This window comes from Mytilus edulis, chromosome 9 (genome assembly GCF_963676685.1).
Source record: "Mytilus edulis chromosome 9, xbMytEdul2.2, whole genome shotgun sequence".
NCBI classification, from domain to species: Eukaryota; Metazoa; Mollusca; class Bivalvia; order Mytilida; family Mytilidae; genus Mytilus; species Mytilus edulis.
The window spans coordinates 78511388-78533298 of NC_092352.1; positions in this window are offsets into that span (position 1 = coordinate 78511388).

The following is a 21911-nucleotide window of genomic DNA, read 5'->3' on the forward strand; positions in this document are numbered from 1 at the left end:
CATACTGGGGGATACATTACAAATACATGATTTTTTTTACAAAAATATTTTTGCCAAAATTTAAAAAAAACACATTTTAATTACAAAAAAAGAGAAAAAAAAGAAAGATGTCTACGAAAATTAAAAGACCAGATTCCAAATTTGAATTGACTCTTCTCACATAAACCCCTCCAACACTGCACTGCAACATTATTTCATCGTTCAAGGAACCAATTAACATTGATTTCATTACATGTGCATTGTATGTGCTATGTTTTTTTTTGTCTTGGTTATAAGAGAGTCGAAAGACATTTAAGTGATATTCAAACTATTTTGTCGAGAAAAAAAACTGACAATGTCATCGCAAAACATAACAAAAGTAAAAACGACAAAACACAATATTCAAGACTAAAAACTGAGCCACACGAACATCAGCCAAAACTGGAGATGATCTCAGCTTTCATGATATGCAATTATGTACTGCTCCACATATTATACCTGTCATGACTAAGTGATATTACTATGAAAAAACAAAGACATATCTAAATCATTTGTGTATAAAACATATTACCTCTACTGAACCCTAACCCATTCATGTATTACTAACTCCTCTTTTTTTTTTCTTTCAATATTATCATGTGTATTCCAGAATTTATTATTGTTTCACTTTCAATTAGTACCTTGTTTAAAATATTCTTAAAAAGTTTTTCTTTTCTTTTATTTTTAGAAGAACACTATTGAAGACAAATACAAAGATTGCAGAAGCTGAAAAACTACCACCTAAAAGAAAAAGGGTAGGTATAACTGTATATAAAATAGTGTTATACAATTTATAAAATGTCTCATAAACTTGGCTTTTTAGCTCACCGGGCCCAAAGTGCCAAGTGAGGTTTTCTCATCACTTGGCGTCCGGAGTCCGTCGTCTTCGTAGTCTGTCGTCTTTAACTTTAACAAAAATCTTCTTTTCTGAAACTACTAGGCAAAATTTAACCAAACTTGACTACAATCATCATTGGAGTATCTAGTTAAAAAAATGTGTCCGGTGACCCGGCCAACCAACCAATATGGCCACCATGGCTAAAAATAGAACAAAGAGGTAAATTGCAAATTTTGTCTTGTATCTCTGAAATCAAAGCATTTAGAACAAATCTGACATCGGGGTAAAATTGTTTGTCAGGTCAAGATCTATCAGACAACCTGTTGTTCGGTTGCTGCCCCTGTATTGGCAATTTTAAGGAAATTTTGCCGTTTTTTGGTTATTATCTAGAAGATTATTATAGATAGAGATTATCTGTAAACAACTTTAATTTACAGCAAAGTAAGTCCTAAAAAAAGTTAACATGATGAGAATGGTCAATTGACCCCTAAAGGAGTTATTGTCATTTACAGTCAATTTTTAACAATTTTCATAAATTTGGTAAATTTTTACAAAATATTTTCAACTGTAACTACTGGGCCAAGTTCATTATAGATAGAGATCATAGTAAGCAGAAAGAATGTTCAGTAAATTAAGATCTACAAACACACATCACTATCACCAAAGAACAATTTGTCTGCATGCATCCATCCGTGTCCTTTGTCTAATATGCACATAGACCAATGTGAGCAACATAGGCCCTTTAGAGCCTCTAGTTAAGATATCTTGTATGACATATTTTATATTGTTCATAAACTTTATAAAGTACATGTATCTCATAAACTTCATAAGATAAAAGATTTTCAAGATATCCAATTAGGAGATAACTGTATTGAATTTTAAAGATTTGGAGCCATCAATCATGGATTTGATGGTTACAAATTGAGATAACTGGCAACAGGTTAGCAGAGCCAGTAAACAGATATTTGCGACTATCAAATCAAAAAGCAGGGATATCACTAGTGAGCGATGGCTCACACCACATCTTGTTTTATATTGTTTCTATCAGAACTCATTCAGTATCAAATCTTTTGTAGGCACTTGATAAAGTAGCAGGGAAACCTTACAGGGTGAAGGTTGTTGACAAAATCCTTGATTTAGATGTAACCAATAATAAAGATACAATCACAAATATTACAACTTTAGATTTGAGAGTAATCATTTGAGGATGTGGCAGGCATACAATATTGGTGAAGGTATTACATTTATATTCAACATAAAGAAAAAAACAGAAGTCAGATTACTAATAACATATAGTTTTATACATAACACAACCACTGAAAATACAGGGTATGGCTTATACATATTGAACACGGCTGGGTAAAAAAGTCAATAATACTCAACCCTCATCCTAAATCCTGGTCAGTGGTTAAAAATATATAAAGACAATTAAAAGTAATACCGTACTAAATTTAATAAGTCCAGCACGTCAACATAAAACATATAAAATTAAATTATCTTAATAAAATAGTGGCATAAAAACTAAGAATGGCCACCATTAACTGACAGCCAATTAATAAATAGAGCCTATTGATTAAAAGACAACAAACTCCTTTATAAGAATGTATGCTATACAAATTCACATAGTTTTATATCATAGCATTTTAAAAAATCAAGTTTAGGATCTTGAAGTTGGTTATTTTTTATTATTCTTTCATATTGATCAATTAAACAAACAGTAAAATGTATACAATAGATATAGGAAGATGTGGTATGAGTGTCAATGATTTTTTAATTTAAACAAGTTCTTTAATTTCAATTTTCGTTTCAGGAAAGCTTTTGACTTTCAAATCAACAAAAATTATGTGCAGTTAAAAGTACTCCATGACTGGAAAAAGATGTCTTTTAATGACCTCATTACTGGAGGTAATCTTATAATTATTTCATTTATCAACTGTCATGTACCAAACTTTTAAATTAAAATTGAGAATGGAAGCATACTTGCAAGACAATGACCATTATTTTATTATTAGAAATAATACAAAATTCAATAAACATTGTTATGCATCATTTAAATCCCTGCTTGTTGGTTATAGGATTATGGATATAGACAGAATCTTGTTATAGATAATCAGTTTGTCCAATGTTGACAGAGAAATTTTTACATGTAGTATTGTTGTCTTTTTTAAGTCAAAAATCTTCTGTTGCGACTGGGCCAATTGGAACAAAACTACATGTATATATAGTAAATTTGTATTTCACTGAACTTTTATTTTATTTATTTATTTTAAGGAACAGAACAGGCTCCGATATTTAAATGTAAACAACCTAACGCAACGAACACGTCGTATCTACCGTCTAAAATGTCAACAGTGAGTTTAGCGTCATTGTCACCTGAAAAACTGTACATGTACCTAATGATATGTCCCTGGATACAAAATGTCATATAGACAAACATACAATAAAAACATCCTCAGACACAATTTATAACATTAAATATTTAGACCTAAGAAAAGGACAAGGTTCACGAAGGGTTGAAAATGGCCCTGTCTCAGAAAACAAAAAATTCGACATGAAATTGAAGTTTAGGACCTACATCACACAAAAACACATTTAAAATGTATTTTATGCTGATATTTGATGTTTTGGGGTCAAAAAGAAAAAAAAATTATCCATTTTTTTTTTTAATTGAAACGATTGTTTTGGTTAAATAGTTCACTGTAAAGAAACTTAATAGAAAAATACTAAAACAGAATATACAATTAGGCTTGGAGTTAGACTTTGGTGTTAAAAAAAACGTAAAAAAACCCCAGAAATTCATAGAATTTTGGGAGTATTTTTGAAATATTTTGTTTGTTTTTAAAACACAAAAGAAAATGTTTTTTTGCATGTCAATATAAAGGCTATAATAGATTATTTGTATCATGTTCATGAAGGCTCATTTGTCATGTATATGTATTTATTTTATTTAAATAAAGGTACATGTATAAATAGAAATCAAGAATTTCTGTTTTGGAAAAAAATAAATATTTGTCCAATTTGAAAATAATTAAAATGATGATTTAACAAAGACTTAATTTGACTACTGTTACATTTGTTACATGAATATACAAAATCATTCTGGTGTATTACTTCTTTTAATTTAATCCAGTGAAATGATAGTATAGAGAACTAGTTGATACTTTCAAAGCATAATACAAATTGTAGCCTGCATTCATATTAAGTAGTATATGTTTCAGATGCATTTTTATAAGAAAATGACTTATTTGACACTGTTTGTCACTGTTCATTTTCTGCTATATCAGTGTTACAACATCTTATTCATCATCATCTATTGATTCGACAACAGCAGCATCATCACTAACTCTAGCACCCCAATTTCTGACTCCAAATTAACTGAGGTTTTGATGTTTGGCAAAACCTAAATACCACATATCTTCAAGACTATTACCTGGAAAGATATTCATAAATGAAGTAAAAGTGCATGTGTGGAAGAGGCTGTCCAATGCATAAAACACAATTTCCAGTTGGAAATGTTGCTAAAAAGGAAGAAAATGTTTCATTACTTTTTGTATTTCAACATTGTTTTGAATTATTTGAAGTTGCATTTTTTAATGCCAGGCATGAATTGTTTTACATTGTCTTATCGGAGACTTTTATAGCTGATTATGCGGTATGGGCTTTGCTCATTGTTGAAGGCCGTACGGTGACCTATAGTTGTTGATGTCTGTGTCATTTTGGTCTTTTGTGGATAGTTTTCTCATTGGCAATCATACCACATCTTCTTTTTTATATGGTTGTATTTGCTAAAAGTCAGAGGTGGTGTAATATTTGAGACTGGACAAACTTAGATATAGGAAGATGTGGTATGAGTGCCAATGAGACAACGCTCCATCCAAATTAAGATTGTTTCTGAATAATTACATTAGATGTATATTCATTATTATACTTTATTTTGTTTGACTAACATCAAACTCGCGTCATTCTGCATTTTAAAATGAATTGCATGAATTGTAAATACAGGATAAATATTGAATGCTACTTTCACTGATTTCATAGTAGAGTTAAAGCGTTGATCGTGTGTACATTTTTAGAATGATGCGCTTCCGCACTTCATACAAAAATGTACGGTCAACGCTTTTACTCTTCAATTCATTTACAAAAATGAGTATACAATTCTTAAATGAGCTGCAAACTTGTCAAATTATAGAAACATGCTATTTTGTTGAACGGAAGGATTGACCAGTCTGAGAAACAATTAAATTATGCCTTTGACATACAGGTTTTGTTTTTCTTGATCAGACGTAGGTGAAGAATAACGCCATGAATATTATCTAGATAGCCTTCCATTTCGTATTCTTACAAAGCTTGAGTGAAGTTGCATAAGTAGTTTGAGAGTAAATACAAAAATGCGCAATTTTAATTTTGAATGTATATGTCAAGCCTTGAACCAAGTATTGCTATATGAATGATATACCTGTTGACAATGGCGATGAAAACTTGTTTGAAATAGCACACACAATGCACACATATTCCCCAATATAGGGTAGTTGGTTGGTTGGTAGGACATTGTCTAAATCTCTCCACTGCTTTATCCTTGCGTTAGCTGATTCGACAACCCATCTTACCTAAAAGTAGAATACGTAATGTATTTATAAACAATCACCTTTAATGTTTATTTTATTAACTTAAAACAAATTATTTACTTGAGGGAAGAAACAAAATTTCCTTTTTTATCATACATCACACTTAGTTCCTAAATGATCAATCAACTTAGTGTTTCCTTATTGTTTGGTAAATAAAAATTGAAAGCAAAACTTTTAATAATGTCATACGTCCGAAGCGCTGGTCACCAACTTCACTAATCTAATGCATGATTCGTTAAAAATAAATATGTATAACAATGCATCAGGTTTCACACTTTATTTGGTTTTACTAAAATCTTATTTTTCTACAAATTTTATTTTAAGGATGCTACTATAAATACCTTGGTGACTAATCTACTGTCATTTGCATCCTCAGTTGCCATCTGTTTTTCGAATTTCTTCATGAAGTGGGACATTTCTGCTTGGATGCCAAGCTCTTCTAGGGCCTCAATTGAGTCACGAAACGTCTATCTATCACAAATACATCATCTTTTTCAACCCATGCTTTGATGTCCTCTATGTTTGATTTAAGCATATGTTTTAAAATCGAAGCATCGTTATTTTTGGCATCAGCAAAATAAGGTCCACAAATTGACAAGAAGTATCCATCTGTAGTGACAACCACCATCAGCTTCCTACACCAGCGGTCTTCCTTTATGCATGCTATACGACCTCCTTTGAAAGCTAAACTTATTACTCTTTTGGATGTATATATATGTACAATCGAGAACAAGAATAACTCGATGTCCAGTATTGTTCCCAAGCAATGATTGGACTACAGGCCTAGTGTGGTCTTTAATTACATCTTGACGTGATATATGTTTTGCTACCAATATATTCAGGTATAAAGTTTGTATACAGTGCCTTTCTTACCGATGCTATTGCTCTTCGAATACTGGATTTTGTAATGTTGAATACAGTTGACAAGATTTTATTCGGCAGGCTGGACTTCATTTTAATCAGAAAAATTCCTAATGACGTTCTTATTGTTCGAGCTGGTGTGTTGTGGACAGAATCATGTATATATTCAAACAAGGAATCAAATTCTGTACAATGTAAACCGGTTAGATTAATATAATTCTCATCTTGAAGAGTTTTACCATCAAAATCAATGCGTTTAGCATCGCTATTTAACGCATACTGCCGGACACGCGTGAGTAAGTCTAAGATATCACTTCTGTTCATGTAGGTGAGATCTGTTGTTTGTATTTTAGCGAAAGATTTTTCTGTTAAGTAACTTTTCCTTATATGTGCAGGGCAGCAGCGGTTACCTTCAGGAATTAGACATAAATGCAGAGAATCTGGCAGAAGGTGGGACAACTACTAATTTTGGTCCTGTTTTTTTACACAAGCAACAATAAGCATGACTCTTAGATGTACTTTTGATGTTTAACTACACTGATGCTGGACTCGATAATGTCTTAGATGTGTTTGTTACTGTCAGTGACTTTGGGCAAAACTGATATGTAGTGGCTTCAACATGTGTGGTAGATTTTGTTTTCTCTTTATCATCATAATGATGATGACGACACTTATTACACAAAATGTCACTCGGTGATGCGTCTAGCCTGAATTTCCTCTTATAATTTTCCTTACTTCTGATGATGTGCATTTTTTTCTGTCATTTGGTTTTGCTTTCTTTCGGCATAAACAACAATGATACGCTTTTGGTCCAATGCCCGGCATTCTAAAACAACAAAATAACCAACATGACTACAAGAAATTATATACAAGATCTAAAAACATTGGAAGGGAACAGAAGCAAAATAACTATATATAAATACACTGACAAACTGACAGACAGACGTGATTATATTTGATTAGGTTTCCACGATAAGTTTGCGTGCCGATTGAATATATTATATTGTCATCGGACATATTGATTTCGTTAAGTCTTTGTTTTTGGTCAGGAACCCCCCCCCCCCCCCCCCTAATCACTGTGATCAATAATGTAAAACAGGTTTACAACTGACATTTTACCCTATAAAATTTCTGTCAAGTTGTTCTGTTGATAAGTTAGAACTTAAATCATTTAAAATCAAAAAAATTATCTGATGAAAAACGCAAAAAAAAGGTTTGTGGTGGGATTCGAACCAGTCTGTCACAAATAGCTCACACGTAGAGCGAAGCTCTAACGGTTAAAGCTATGAAGACAACGTTGTTCGATGTGTTTTTTATATAAGAGATGTATTTAAAAAATCGATAATGCTGCAACGTAAGATGCGACGAGTGTATTTACTTATTTATGATGAATCGAAATTTTCTATTTTAATATTACACATCAAAGTTTGCTATTCCGGCATTTTCAACAGTACTCATGAGCTACATGACTGTACGGATATAATTTTTTCCTGTTTTTCTTTTCTCCGGACGTGGGAGACCACCCTCCTCCGGAGGGCTGCAATTTTAATGAAATGAATCTAAAATTGGTTTAAAGTACCACTTTGAAACTATACTCATATTTGTTCAATTTGAAATTTGAAAGTAACTCATTCCCGTTTAACGCTGTATTCCTTGGATGTTACAGCGTAAGCGATGTCTGCCAGGAGAGCTGGTGAAATCGGCCCGGTGGAGTTTACTTAGAGGCGACTGTCATATCTAGACATCTCTGATATAAACTGTAGTTATTCTTTTTATCATGATTATATTTCCAACATATTTACTTACTTCAGAATTCTTTTCCTTCTTTGTCTCTTGCAATAATATACATAATCACAGCGGCTGACTGTTGTATTTACATTCTGACTGGTCGTCTGCAACTTGATTTCATTTTGACTTTTTTGTACTAGCGTCAAAACATTTTTTTTCCAAACAGTTTTAAGGTTTTTTATTAACCTCTTTAATTTCAATTTCAATTTATAGATATACAGAATACTATACATGCGATCAAATTATTTATTTATTGCACTTTCCGGATTATGGATACATTTCCTGTGAACCCAATTTTCACTTTGGCAACCACGTACGATCTAAAATGTCTTTTTGTTTTTAATTAGACAAATAAATGAAGAGAAATAAAAATTTTTTAAAATGTGGATCCTGAGTGGCGGCCAAAGTGAAAATTACAGAGTTTTGCATGAAAATCCACAAAAAAACGGCGTTTTCCGTAACCGGACCCGATTTTAGACACTTATTTCGACATACAAGAATTGCAATAAAACGGAAAAAAATATCATATCGATAAAAGACATGTATCCAACTATCTTTCGGCGAGAAATGGAAACCCATCGTTGAATTTTAAAAATTGGCATATAACAGGGCCGTATTTGATGCTTCGTGAACCTTGTCCTTTTACAGAATTCCTTTTACACTTTCATTTCACAAGCTGGTAGCAGTCAGGGGCGTTACTTAAACAAGTTATTTTTTTTAATTACTTATGTAAGTAATTTTTTATTTTAAATACAATAAAATTACTTAATAGAGTTATTTTAATTTTCAATAGAAACATAGACTTAATGTAGTTTTCATGATTTTAAACTACATTTTATATCATAAAATAAAGAATTTATCAAATTTGAGAGGAGTATAGAGATGAAGGGTTACTTTGAAAATAATAACAAAAATATTACTTGAATCAGTTATTTTAAACATTTTTGTAAAAAATAGCAATAACACTTATCTAAGGCACATATGTAATTGATTTAGGTTACAAATTATAAATAACTTCAGGTCTTAATTAATTCACAAGTATCTATCTATTTATATCAGTCTACCTTCAAGATTTTAGAGGAAAATGATAATTTAATAGTCCCAAGAGACCAATCTTTGACCCAGAAGCGTCGGTATGAAAGATAAGTGCGTCGGAAAGTTAATTAGTGTTTCTGAATAATTAGTTTTTATATATCAAGGGAAAAATAACCAGATAACTGTGCAAATTATTTAAAGCTAGTAAAATCTGTATTCTTGGACACCTATAAAAATAATATTCAGAAAAATAACTTATATAAGTTATATTTAAATAATCCTCGTTTTCAACATTACTTGTATAGGTAATTTTAATTGTTACTTGTTTAAGTAATGCCCCTGACTGGGTAGTGTCTCAAACATGCTAAATCTAGATTTGAAAATATATCAGATTTAAAAGTTGACTTCTGTAAAACGTAATTTATGGCAACACTTTATTAATTTACACATTATTGTCTATCATATGAATACGTTTCTATATTTGAACTTAATTTTTGAGTAATTAAATATTCAATTTTAAAAGTAAATTTTATTTCAATCATATGATATAGATATTATCAAAATGTCTTATTGTATGTATTCATCCAAAGTTTTATGCAGTTTAAAGAATAATCTTAAATGGTAACTACCATAACATTTGAATTATGATAGAATTTAATATTATTCGTTAAACATGTTAAACACAATACATTACTGGTATATAAAACCATTCATGAAAATGTAGTTTATTGAGATCGAAAATCAACAAATTTAACATTGTTTTTTTATGACAATACTTTAAATCTTGGCATTCTGTCTTTATAGAGTTATTTCTAATTTGATTGCCCGTCTTTATCAATTTTTAAATGCGATAAACACGTAAATTAGAAAATAATATAAAATCGATGTACTGATCATGCTGATATCTCCATCAGACAAATATGAATATTGAAATCACTTAAAGCAACTCAAATTGTATTTGCAGATCCTTGAACCTAAACATTTAAAACCTTATAAGACGTAGAAAATAATGTACTTTATGTTTTGGTAAAAAATCTGACCTAATTATTGAAAAGATCAATATGTGAACCATCTACACTCATTCATCAATTCTAATCACACTGATAGTATTATTCAGACGCCTTTTAAATATCAACATGTCACTTTCAGACCGTTTTTTTCTTCTTCAATTCCCTGCTATATGCGACGACGTGTCCATACGGCTAAAATAATGTGAATTTGATTTTGAAACAGACAGGGAGAGAATTTTGACAGAGATTTTAAAATACAGTATATTGGTATCTAGATTATAATAATCAACACGGAATGATGATAATGGGAATATTTCAAGGGAATGAAAATAAATTCAAGATATTATACCCAATTATCTACCTGATTAAAACAACATTTTTATTTACCCCACTAACACATGACTAAGCCGGCAAAACAACCTGTATGATAGGAAATTCTAAAGGAGGACGAGCGTTTATATAAGCTCCTTGTATGAAGAACTTATCATAGTAATATTATCATAACGTTCAACGTTAGTATATCTTCACAAATGGTTGAACATTGGTCTGTCTTTGTGTGTCTTTATAACAAATGGTTAAACATTTATTAATAACGTTTTAAATTTTGACATTGATGACAAATACATTAAATTTGTTTTCATGAGACAAAGAATGTGAGATAAAGAAATGCACAGTCTCATCTAATGAAATAGGAACTGCACATGGAAGCTTAAACATTACGAAATGTGATGATGTGATGTAGTTACTCGTTGGTTCATATCTAATATTATGATAGTATAACTACTGTATATGGTCTTGCTTTACAAAGGTCTAACAAGTGGGAGATTAAGCTAGGCATTCCGTACACAATTTGCTGTATAAGGGAATGTGTGTTTCTCGTTTGTTATGTTTTGATTTGTAGGACTTCCGTATTTTTGTTATTTTAAAGTTTTCAATATACATGCCGAATGAAAGCAAATAATATTCAAATGATTCTATTGTGTAGATCACGATCTTTATCCGGGTACATGCATAACGGGAAATATAAAGTAACACTATACAAAAAGTGTTTACACAAATATCGAGCTCATTGCTAAATGAAACCAGTCCCTTATATAAAATTAAACGTTATGATATAGGGCAACATCCCTAATGCGCCTCAAAATGAGGAACTCAAAAGTCACGTGTAAAGAAAAAATCTCTGTGTAGTGATATTGGACAAGTTTCTATTTTTTACAAATGACTGAACTTAACCATTTGTGGTGATCCGGAAAGTAGAGGAACATAGAATAAGTATGTAAAAACTCTGGAGCTATTAAATGTGTTCAAGGTATTAAATTTTCAAAGAACTTATTGTGTTAAAAAGGGGATATTTTACCACAAGGAGCCGCATCACAAAAGGATGTTCGGGGTATGCTAATTTACGGGAAAAGTAATCTCACTTCGTACCCCGAGAATTTAACCACATATGTGAAAATGTCACAGCTTCGAAACGAGCTATCATACATATCCAAGTTTACGACATGAACTGAGCTACAGGAAAAAACGTTACCATTACCGCCTATGTAAAAACAATTAAAGATATTGGCCCATATAACAACAAACACATGAAACAGAACGAATTGGACAAATACTGTCGGAATCCTAATTTTGGTTCAGGAAAAATGGTTGTTTTAACCTTGCTTAAGAGATAGCTAAATCCCCTACATGAAATATTTGTCGACTTAAAATACGACCTATATTCACATAATACAGCATTTATAGCACAATAAGTGCCTGTCACTTTTCCATTAACATTTCAATATATATAATAACGGTAATTTCTATTTTTGTTTCATTTCAAATGATAAAATGAATCTAAATTAAAACAATGAGAGTGATGCCATCCGCCTATAAATCGGTCAGACGTTCTTAATCATACATATTGGTAATAGAAAAAATCGTATACAAAAAAAAACATATGATATATGTGCGTCATCAATTTTTGTTTATCTTGTACAATTATGAATACCGATCTTGTTATTTTCTACTGCAAAAAAGGATATTACAGTGGTAAAAAAACAATCGTGCAAAGAATTCACAAGACAATAAGTTTGATAAGTATACACTCAGGTCATTTAACATTTACCTAGTCTTGATCATTTGGAGGTAAATAGTTACAAAAATGGATTTATGAACTTTGGAAGTCCCTCTGGTATGTTTTGCCTATCTTTTGAGACATTAAAAGACTTAACCCTTCAGAAAAAAAATAATAACGATTGTTTAAAAAAATTAGGAAATAGAAACAATTTAATTTAGTACATTCAATAAATGATGTTAGTTGTTTAATAATTACTTTAAAACAAACCCTTTCAAAATTGCACGAAAGAGGGACGAAAATACCATTGGGACAATCAAACTCATAGATTGAATATTAACTGACAACGCCATGGCTTAAAATAAAAAGACAAACGGACAAATAATAGTACAGAAGACACAACATAGAAAACTAAAAAAAGCAACATGAACCCCAACAAAACCTGGGGGTGATCTCAAGTGCTCCGGAAGGATTAGCAGATCCTGCTCCAAATGTGGCACACGCTTACAAGAGAAGGTTTAGCTAGCTTGAACACCAACGTATATCAAAGTAAGTATCACACGATTTTATGATTCTGATGTATTTATTGGATAAATATTGTACCGCTGAACTTTTTATCCTTGTATATCAGTATCTTTCTCTCCGTTAAAAATATCGTGTCTTTTTTCCTTACGTGTGACTACCAAAATGCAACGTTTGACTTTTCTTTTTATGTTCATATATTTTTAATAAACGGCGTGAATTGAGAACCAATAAGACAACTCTCTATCAACGTCACTATGTATAAAAAAAAATGATAATTATAGGTCACAGTGCTGTCGTCAATACGGAGCCTTGTCTCGTCCCGTACACTAAAATATAAATACCCCATAAAATGTTGTTAAATCAGTGCTTTGTTTAGTATGTCCATTATACTATTATTTAGAGGAATTCGATTATTGTATTTGTTTATATAATATCGTAGTTACTTTCTAGACGTAATTATTTGCACGCAACTACGTTTCATGTTATGAGCTATATTGTTATTATTAAAACTGGAAACTCGGACATACCATTAGTATCAGAGCTATGGCATTGCTTCTGTTTAATTTAAATATAGAATTATTACATGGAAGCGTTTCTCAGCCTGTATGGTTATCTTTCTAAAGAGAACAGTTAAGAGTTCAGTAAATGATTATTGAATATAATTATATAAGAAGTATATTAGCCTTGTTTACTACAAATCGGTCTTATTGTATCTTAGAATTGTCCAATTCTAAATTAGAAAATCCCACTGTTCTTAATGAAGTCAAATCCAGCTACTGAGACGAATGAAATTTATAAAGTGTTGTGTTCAACATTTACTAATAAGATAAAGATGACAAAAGAAAGTGTTTCTTTTTTCCAATCAGTTTGAACTGCAATAGAATTTGTGCAAAATTTTGACCGTTTTGACCGTTTAACATATTTGAAGTGGTTTACTTTAGTATAAGGCAATTCAAAGTCTTAAGGTAGAATTGTTTGATCTATTTTGAACATCTATATGGCAGCTAAGTACATGTTTAACAGTTCTTGCCTGTCAGCACATAAGGCCTCAACCAGTACTCGCAACATTTGCCTGTCTTTTGCCTTCTTCTCAATCTCTTTCCAGGTTTCCCAAAGATATTTCATCTCAGATTCTACCATTCTGCGCCAGGTCTCTTTTTGCCTCCCTCTTTTTCTTCTACCATCAAGTATCCATCGCAAGGCAATCTGGGTAATATACACATGGAAAAAAGTATTGCAACACCAGATTGAAATTGAAATTAAAGACACTCTTTATTTTTTTGTGATATAATTTGTTAAAATAGAACTAGTTAAACATGATTTAAATATCACCTGAGTTTAATCAATACATATCGACTCGATAAGTTCTTATCTGCACATGCAGCTACTGTACACTTAAACAGCAAAACAGATGTTTTTATCCTCATTGTTTTCAATACTTTAAATAACCAAGTTTATAAGGTTATGTGATGGACACCTTGTAATGGGTCCTCCACAACTCTTAACTGCAGCAAGATGGCAGATTATCAGCTTCAGAAAAGCAGGTATGTCGCTGTGACAATAGCACGTATTGTTGGTCATCACCATTCCACTATAAGTCGTTTTGAGAATGAAAATCATGCAATAAACGATGTTAAAGACCTTTCGAGACCAAGAAGACCCCCTATACCATCTGCTAGGGAAAATCAAGCATAATGAAGGTTGGTCAGAAGGAAACCAATTGAATACACTACAATCATAAAAAGAGAGTGGTGGCCATACAGGAGCCTTTTAACAAGAACTGTTCGAGATCGACTCGTCGCTACTGGTTATCGTAAGATAAGACCATTTCGGGGACTCTTGCTTACGAACAGAGACACAGTTGTCCGTATCCAATGTAGTGCAGAGCTCGCCAAAGTGGGAAATTAGCATCGTGGAGGAAGATCCATTGTTCCAGTGGAATTCGCTTCATCTTATTTGGCCCGATCGTAGCCCGGATTCGAACCATATCGAGCATATATGAGACACTATTGGGCGTAAAGTGCGCAAAAGGACACTCCAGTTCAAACACGTCATAAAATAAACAATGCCCTTCATCAGAAATTATCGTTGCTCCCTTAGCAACAAATTAGTCGATTTATGGCAGGAATCAGAAGACGTTAAGAGACGGTTATCCGTTTGAATGGTGGCTGCGCACAAAGTACTAATTCTTTGGCGTATAACGATCAACCATGATGTGAACAATCATCTTAAGATTGAATTTGAAATGTCTGACATTGTAAAGTTTTACTACAGTCAAAGTTGTAAAATGCATTTTTTTTGTACAAAAAACACTTCATTTTGTTATTAAAATTGTGGATAGATAAATCATTTTTTTTCATACATTTTTCTTTTTATCGTTTGAATGCCAATGTTATCATAAACTATGTTTCAATATTATTTTACAAATATTTTATCATATTCCTTCCAAAATAGGAGGCTAATTTTTCAAGTTTTAAAAAAATCAAGGTGTTGCAAAACTTTTTTCCATGTGTATTTCTTCATTTCCTTTCCTTAATACATGGCCAATCCAACGCCAGCTCTTCCTTTTAATATCTGTCTCAATACAACACTGATTGGTTTTCAACTGAAAAAGACATGGCAAATAAATATAAAATATTGAACAAATAATAACGCTAAATGAGGAGTACGTTAATATGATTAAATGTTTTGATAGTAATGATGATAGTGTATTCAAATCTATTCACCTTAATGAACTAGTAATATGTGTAAAACTGGTACATGTATACTTAAGAATGATTTGTCTTTGTTTATTCATTTTCAATTTCTTTTAAGTAGTTCTTAAACAGTATAATATCTCTTCTAAACATGTGTGATGTAAAACAGTTTGGTATGGTACTTGAACTCAAATGTGTATTCTTGTGATTGTGGTGTGTTGTTGGGTGTCTAAGTTTTTCTCGTACACGGAACGACAAATGTCAAGTTTACTCTTTAACAGGGTTAGCCTTGAAATCTACTGGTAGCGTGATTAAGGGAATCCAGGTCACATAAATAAATAAATAATGATCCTGGTGTAGTCTAAACGAAGTCTTGTAAGTGAACATAAACACGACGTCGAATACAAGTTCAATACTGTATTATTAAAATCACACGACTATAACAAAGTTACAAGTATAACACAATGTACATCTAACATCAGGCTCAACAATACGGCTCTCCTCTCTACTAAATAAACGTTACTCTCCTCTCCTCACTATCAAATATCTCTCATTACCTTACGCTCTTTCTCTCTTTAATATGACTCCTACAAGCCCATATACAAATATAGACTACTAGGGGAACCGGGCTCCGTGTAGTCCGTGCTCCTGAAATCCGGATGCTCCGGTGATCCGAGCTCCTAGTGTTCCGTGCTCCTTACATAAATTACTAGGGCACCATGTGCAAATCATTAGTGCCTACTAGTCAACCAAAGAAATCTAAATATAACTCTTAATTAATGTAATCTCTGATGATCTCTAATTGTATTAAATGGCTACATTGTATGTGTGAAAATACAGATGTATGTAAACCTGATACAATCAGATTACACACTTGACCTAACATATAAAAATGTTACATATGTAACATAATATTTACAAAACTCAATCAATCTCATCACCAACACAGTTAATCAATGGTATACATATCAAGACTTGTTTTCTTCTGTTAATATTAACGGGTCATATTGCACTTTCTATAATAAATTACTGTATTTAAGTCATCGCAGCAAAAATCAAATATTTTTTTTACAAAGTCAATATATCTTGTTATGTACTTTCGAAAGAAACATTTCATTAACATACAAGCTTTTTTTTCTGATTCTAATAATGACTATTTTTAATCTGATATCAAAGTCTTTTCTGTAAAGATGTCAAGATGATCCCTCAGATTCTGAAGCATGAGTTATCAATTTTTTCCTGATGACTTGATGAAATATTTTAATAACAGATAACGAGATCAAACTAAACAGACACAAATGTCATATTTCATGATTTCAATGGGATTAGTTTTCCGCACTTACATAAAGTACTATACCATACCGAGGTTAATGTCAAGAAAACTCAATAGATAAATACTTCAGAGGTTAGATATATTTAAACGTGTCAGAGGTACATTGAAACTTTTATAAGTGTTAATGTCAATGTGTCGGTCAAGCTAAATCACAACTAAATCATACAAAGTGCCCCGAAAAAAAATGAACATGTTAACTAATTATACATTGCATGTATGTATACATTATCAATGCAATGGAACTTTATGCGACTGTCATACAAGTGAAAGATTTAACTTAGTCTTGCTATTATAGAAGGCTCGATTCTCCAATTCGACATCAGAAAAATGTCTGTAGAAAGTCAGAAACATGACAATTATTCTTCATTCGTTTGATATGTTTCAACTTTTGATTTTGCCATTTGCATGATTTGTTTTGACACTTTTCAATTTCGATATCCCTTTGGAGTGCGGTATCAAATTAAAAGGTTGATAACGATAATGTGCAATGCTTTTAAAGCATGCAATGCTACAGTCAAGAACCATCTGACAAAGTTCTAATACAGTGATTGTCCTTGAGGGTATTGGAATGAAAATAAGGATTTTGTGTTTTAAAAGTTTGATATAACAAATTTGTTTGATATTTCTTTATTAAATAATAAGGAATATATCATGTATATCTTCAACATACAAAGCTCTTATTCCTTGTCCTGCTTTTGGCTATACTTTTGTGTCCTTTATAATTAATACCTATACATCATTTTAATAAGATTTGTATTTTCAAAAATGTTGCCCTCGAGCATCACTGAAGAGAAAATAATTGACGAGATACGCATCTGGTGCTGCAAGATTGATACCGCTAAATATGTTAGTATAGGATATATATATATATATAAATAGCACACACGCCATACCTTTTAAGATAACTTTGATCTTTCCTATGCCCATGAAACCAAAATATTAATGCCAATCATAGTGTGACCTGAATCGCTAAGAAATAAGTTCTGTTGAACCCATTACAAAGTACGTGTCTTTTTCTTCTGTTGTTTGTTTGTGGAATTTAAACAGCATTTTTAAAATTATCGAATATCGAAAGCAGGAATAATTCAAAAAACGTAAAATTTCAATATTGTTATTCTAACAGAAAGATACATGAGATACCCAGCTCTATAAATAGTAAAATCATTTCCAGAACAAGCAATGTATCGTCTCAAAACGACATTTATTGGTTTTCGCATGTCTTATTTTAGTTGTAACATATGTAATATCGATCTTATAAGTAGCATTTTAAAGTTGCAAAGTTCATCGTGCGCTCCTTATTACACACACAACATGCTATTGTAGAATGTTTTAATTGCAAAGTCAATACCCAGACTGGGATTATATCGTGTACTATAGTACCTACATGTACGGCTTTCGTACTTTTTCGTTACTATTTATGAAAAAGTCGTTTGTTATCTTTTAATGTTGTGATCGTTCTATCTCCAACACGAATAGACACATCAATGTAACTATAAATAGTGCTAACCAATAAGTGTGATTACTGAGTTTACTTTCCCGATGGAAATCACCCATGACAGAATCGCTAAAGCAAATTATGAAACTTTACAATCCCAAGACAGTAGATGACGTTATATATCTACTGTTTGTAGTGCAAAGTAATACGACATTCTTCAAGAAGTTGTAGCAATTTCAATGATTGACATGGTTGTCTTGGTCGTAGACATATTAGTAAAAAAGTTGTCAGGATGTTTGTAGATTATTATCCTGTATCTCTCCTTAAGTATACAAAATGAGACCTCCTGCGTTAAAAAATGAGGCATGTCTCGTTGAGTCATAATAATTGTTTATCTTTTTCCAAGAAACCGAATAGCAGGTACGGCATCTAAATAAACAATCACAACAATAAAGGAGTATGGGCATTAAAGCCTAGTTTTGCGCAAGAAAATAAAATGTTTGATAACCATTTCAAATTGGCAAATAATGTTTAGAAATGCATCGGGTGAAAAAATATAAATGAAAAACATAAAGATTTTTATCTGATGACGTCACAATTACGTCATAATGTGTACTGTTTTCACAAAAACGATGTAAAAATACAGAATTTATGCAGTTTTCTATCTTTATTTCCGTTGTGGAAACATCCTGCTCAGCCAAGAAACAACAAAAATAATTTAACAGAAGCTTTATTATAACTATTGGCATAATATCACCAAATATAAAGTTGTTTCTTGGCTGCGCACATACTTTTTCAATCTAAAATATACTAAAAATTTGATGAAAAAAAAAGAAAATCACGAAATTTAACATAATATGCCAATAAAGTCATTATTTGTTGCCATGGTAACTTGTTTGATGTAAAATTTGTTTTGTTTTTCTTAGTACCTTATACCTTAGTCTAGTTTTTCAGTTATTTAAGAACATGTATGATAACTTTTAAATTTGCAGTAATTTTTGGGCCAAATAAGGGCCTTATTGCCCCTATAAAACATTTCGATTGAAGTAAAAATGTTCATTTCTAAAAGTTAAATTTACAGGAAACCATTTATCATAAAATGTCATTATATTCGGCGCATTGAAATATTTGAAAAAGATGACAAATAGAAAAATCGTATATATTAAATTTAAAGCTCGCCAAAACTTTAGATTGATTGTTTTATTTGACAAATGTTTAGGTTATTTACATTGATAGTCGTTGTCACAGATGAACCGGATGATATCTCAGTAGCAGTTGTTATGTCCTTGTGACTTGTAACAAACGACCACCTATCACTAATATCACCAATCTCATCAGAGCAATTAATTAGTATAAATCATGGACCACGTGACAGGTCTTAAAAATTGAACATATTATCGTAGGACTCTTCACAGGCAACCTAAAAATTGTTGATCACAATAATGCTGATTATGAATGTGTCATGCACATGCACAACACACTCAATCATATCCGTGTGTCTTATGTTTGAATTGGAATTACTTCAGGAAGATAACACGTTAACTACATAGAATTAACACACATTGTTGGATAATTTCGTAAACAATCTATTTTTGGAACGATGGACTGAATATTGTTTCGACCGTATTATAACATTTAGTTATGTAGGAATAAAGGGAATATCTTAATTGCTTTCATCAGGATTTGTAAGCTTTCACGGAAATAGTTTTTGCTGAGATTTGTCTACATTTCTGAAATTCCATAAGAGTCTGTTAGTTTTTACGCATTTAGTATTAAGAGGAATTTACATTTAAATTGCTCGTTGATAAAAAAAAATTGCAATAGCACAAATGGGATTAAAAACGTATCAATACTTCTTTACTGTTTAGCTGTAGATAAATCTGGGTATATCTAGTAAAGGTCAAAATCTGACGTGCTACATTTTATAAATATATCACTTGGAAAACTTTAAATTGCGTAGAAGGATTGGAAGTAATTCGAATACGTCCTGCAATATGCAATTTTTTGTATTGAAATATGGATAGCAGAATGACAAAACAATATAAACGATTTCGAAAGTCGTGGCTTAAATTTCAGTAAAATGTGCATGCAATGCTTAACTTGGAAACATCATACATACTTCATTATGACTGTTTAGTATGTATCGGGAAGATTTAATTGATAAGTTGACATAAAATGTATTTTCACATAGAAAAAAGTAAAATCACAAAAATACTTAACTCCGAGGAAAACCTAAAACGGAAAGTCCCCAACCAACTGACAAAAGCAAATGATAGAACACATCAAACGAATGTACATGAATGTATCTTTAACAATACATACAACGAGACACATTGAAAAAATATCTTGGACAAGAAACATACCATGCCGTTAAATTGCCTGTATATATATACAATGATTGACAACTAACTACTAGTATATAAAACCAATGTAAGTTACCTTTGCAAAAAACGACTGTTTTGACATTTAAAAGCCTACACAGTTAAATAACAGTGGATGACCACTCACTTAAACAAATAATTCAAAACAGAACATTAGTATATACATTATTAAGATAAAAATGTGCTCATTTTTTTATGAAAGTAGTCCAGGTATTTTGTGTTTTTTATGAGTTTGGTATGCAACACCACAGAAACATGAATAACAAACAGTGTCAAAATATTGTCTGCACATATTATTTCCAACAAAAAACTTGCATTATTGCATAAACTTCTTAAAAGACATAAGAAATGTGTCGTTTTGTTGACTTAACACTTATTGTAACAAAAGAGAGACAATCAAAAATTATTGTTCATCAACGAAAAAATGAACCAGTTAAGATTACAAAAACATTGACGATATGATAAACATCGTGTGTGGTTAAAACAAATAGAAAATAAAAATACATACAGAAGAAGTAAAATACCGAAAATACCGAAGTCCTTAGAAAATTCCAAACGGAAATATCTTTATCCAACGACAAAATCAAAAGCTCAAACACATAAAACGAACAAACAAATGAAGAATGTAACATTAAACTTGCTGGCATGTCAGTTAACTGCTAGTAGTCTGTTGTTCTTATGTAATGTTGTCATTTTGTTTTTTTTTTCTTTGGTTACATCTTCTGACATCAGACTCGGACTTCTGTTGAACTGCATTTTAATGTGCGTATTGTTATGAGTTTACTTTTCTACTTTGGCTAGAGATAAAGGGGAGGGTTGAGGTCTCATAAACATGTTTAACCGCGCTGCATTTTTGCGCCTGTCCCAAGTCAGGAGCCTCTAGCCTTTATTAGTCTTTTATTATCTTTATTTTAGTTTCTTGTGTACAATTTGGAGTTTAGTATGGCGTTCATTTTTACTGAACTAGTATATATATTTGTTTAGGGGTCAGTTGGACGCCTCCGAGTGCGGGAATTGCTCGCTGCATTGGTGGAGACCTGTTGTTCACCTTCTGCTGTTGCCTGTTCTATGGTTAGGTTGTTATAAAGTACAGGTATTGACCGCCGTGAACATAACTCAAAGTATGAACATTTGAAAAATCTATGGGTTTTCAAAAGATTTTATCAATCAATCAAGAAAATTAAACTTATCACATCTTCCTTATCTATTAACTGAAAAAAAACAGGAATCTACGGAATGTCAAACTCTTGAATGTGAAACAATTGTTATAATTACAGACTTGAGGAATATTCTTTATTGTCGTATCTTTA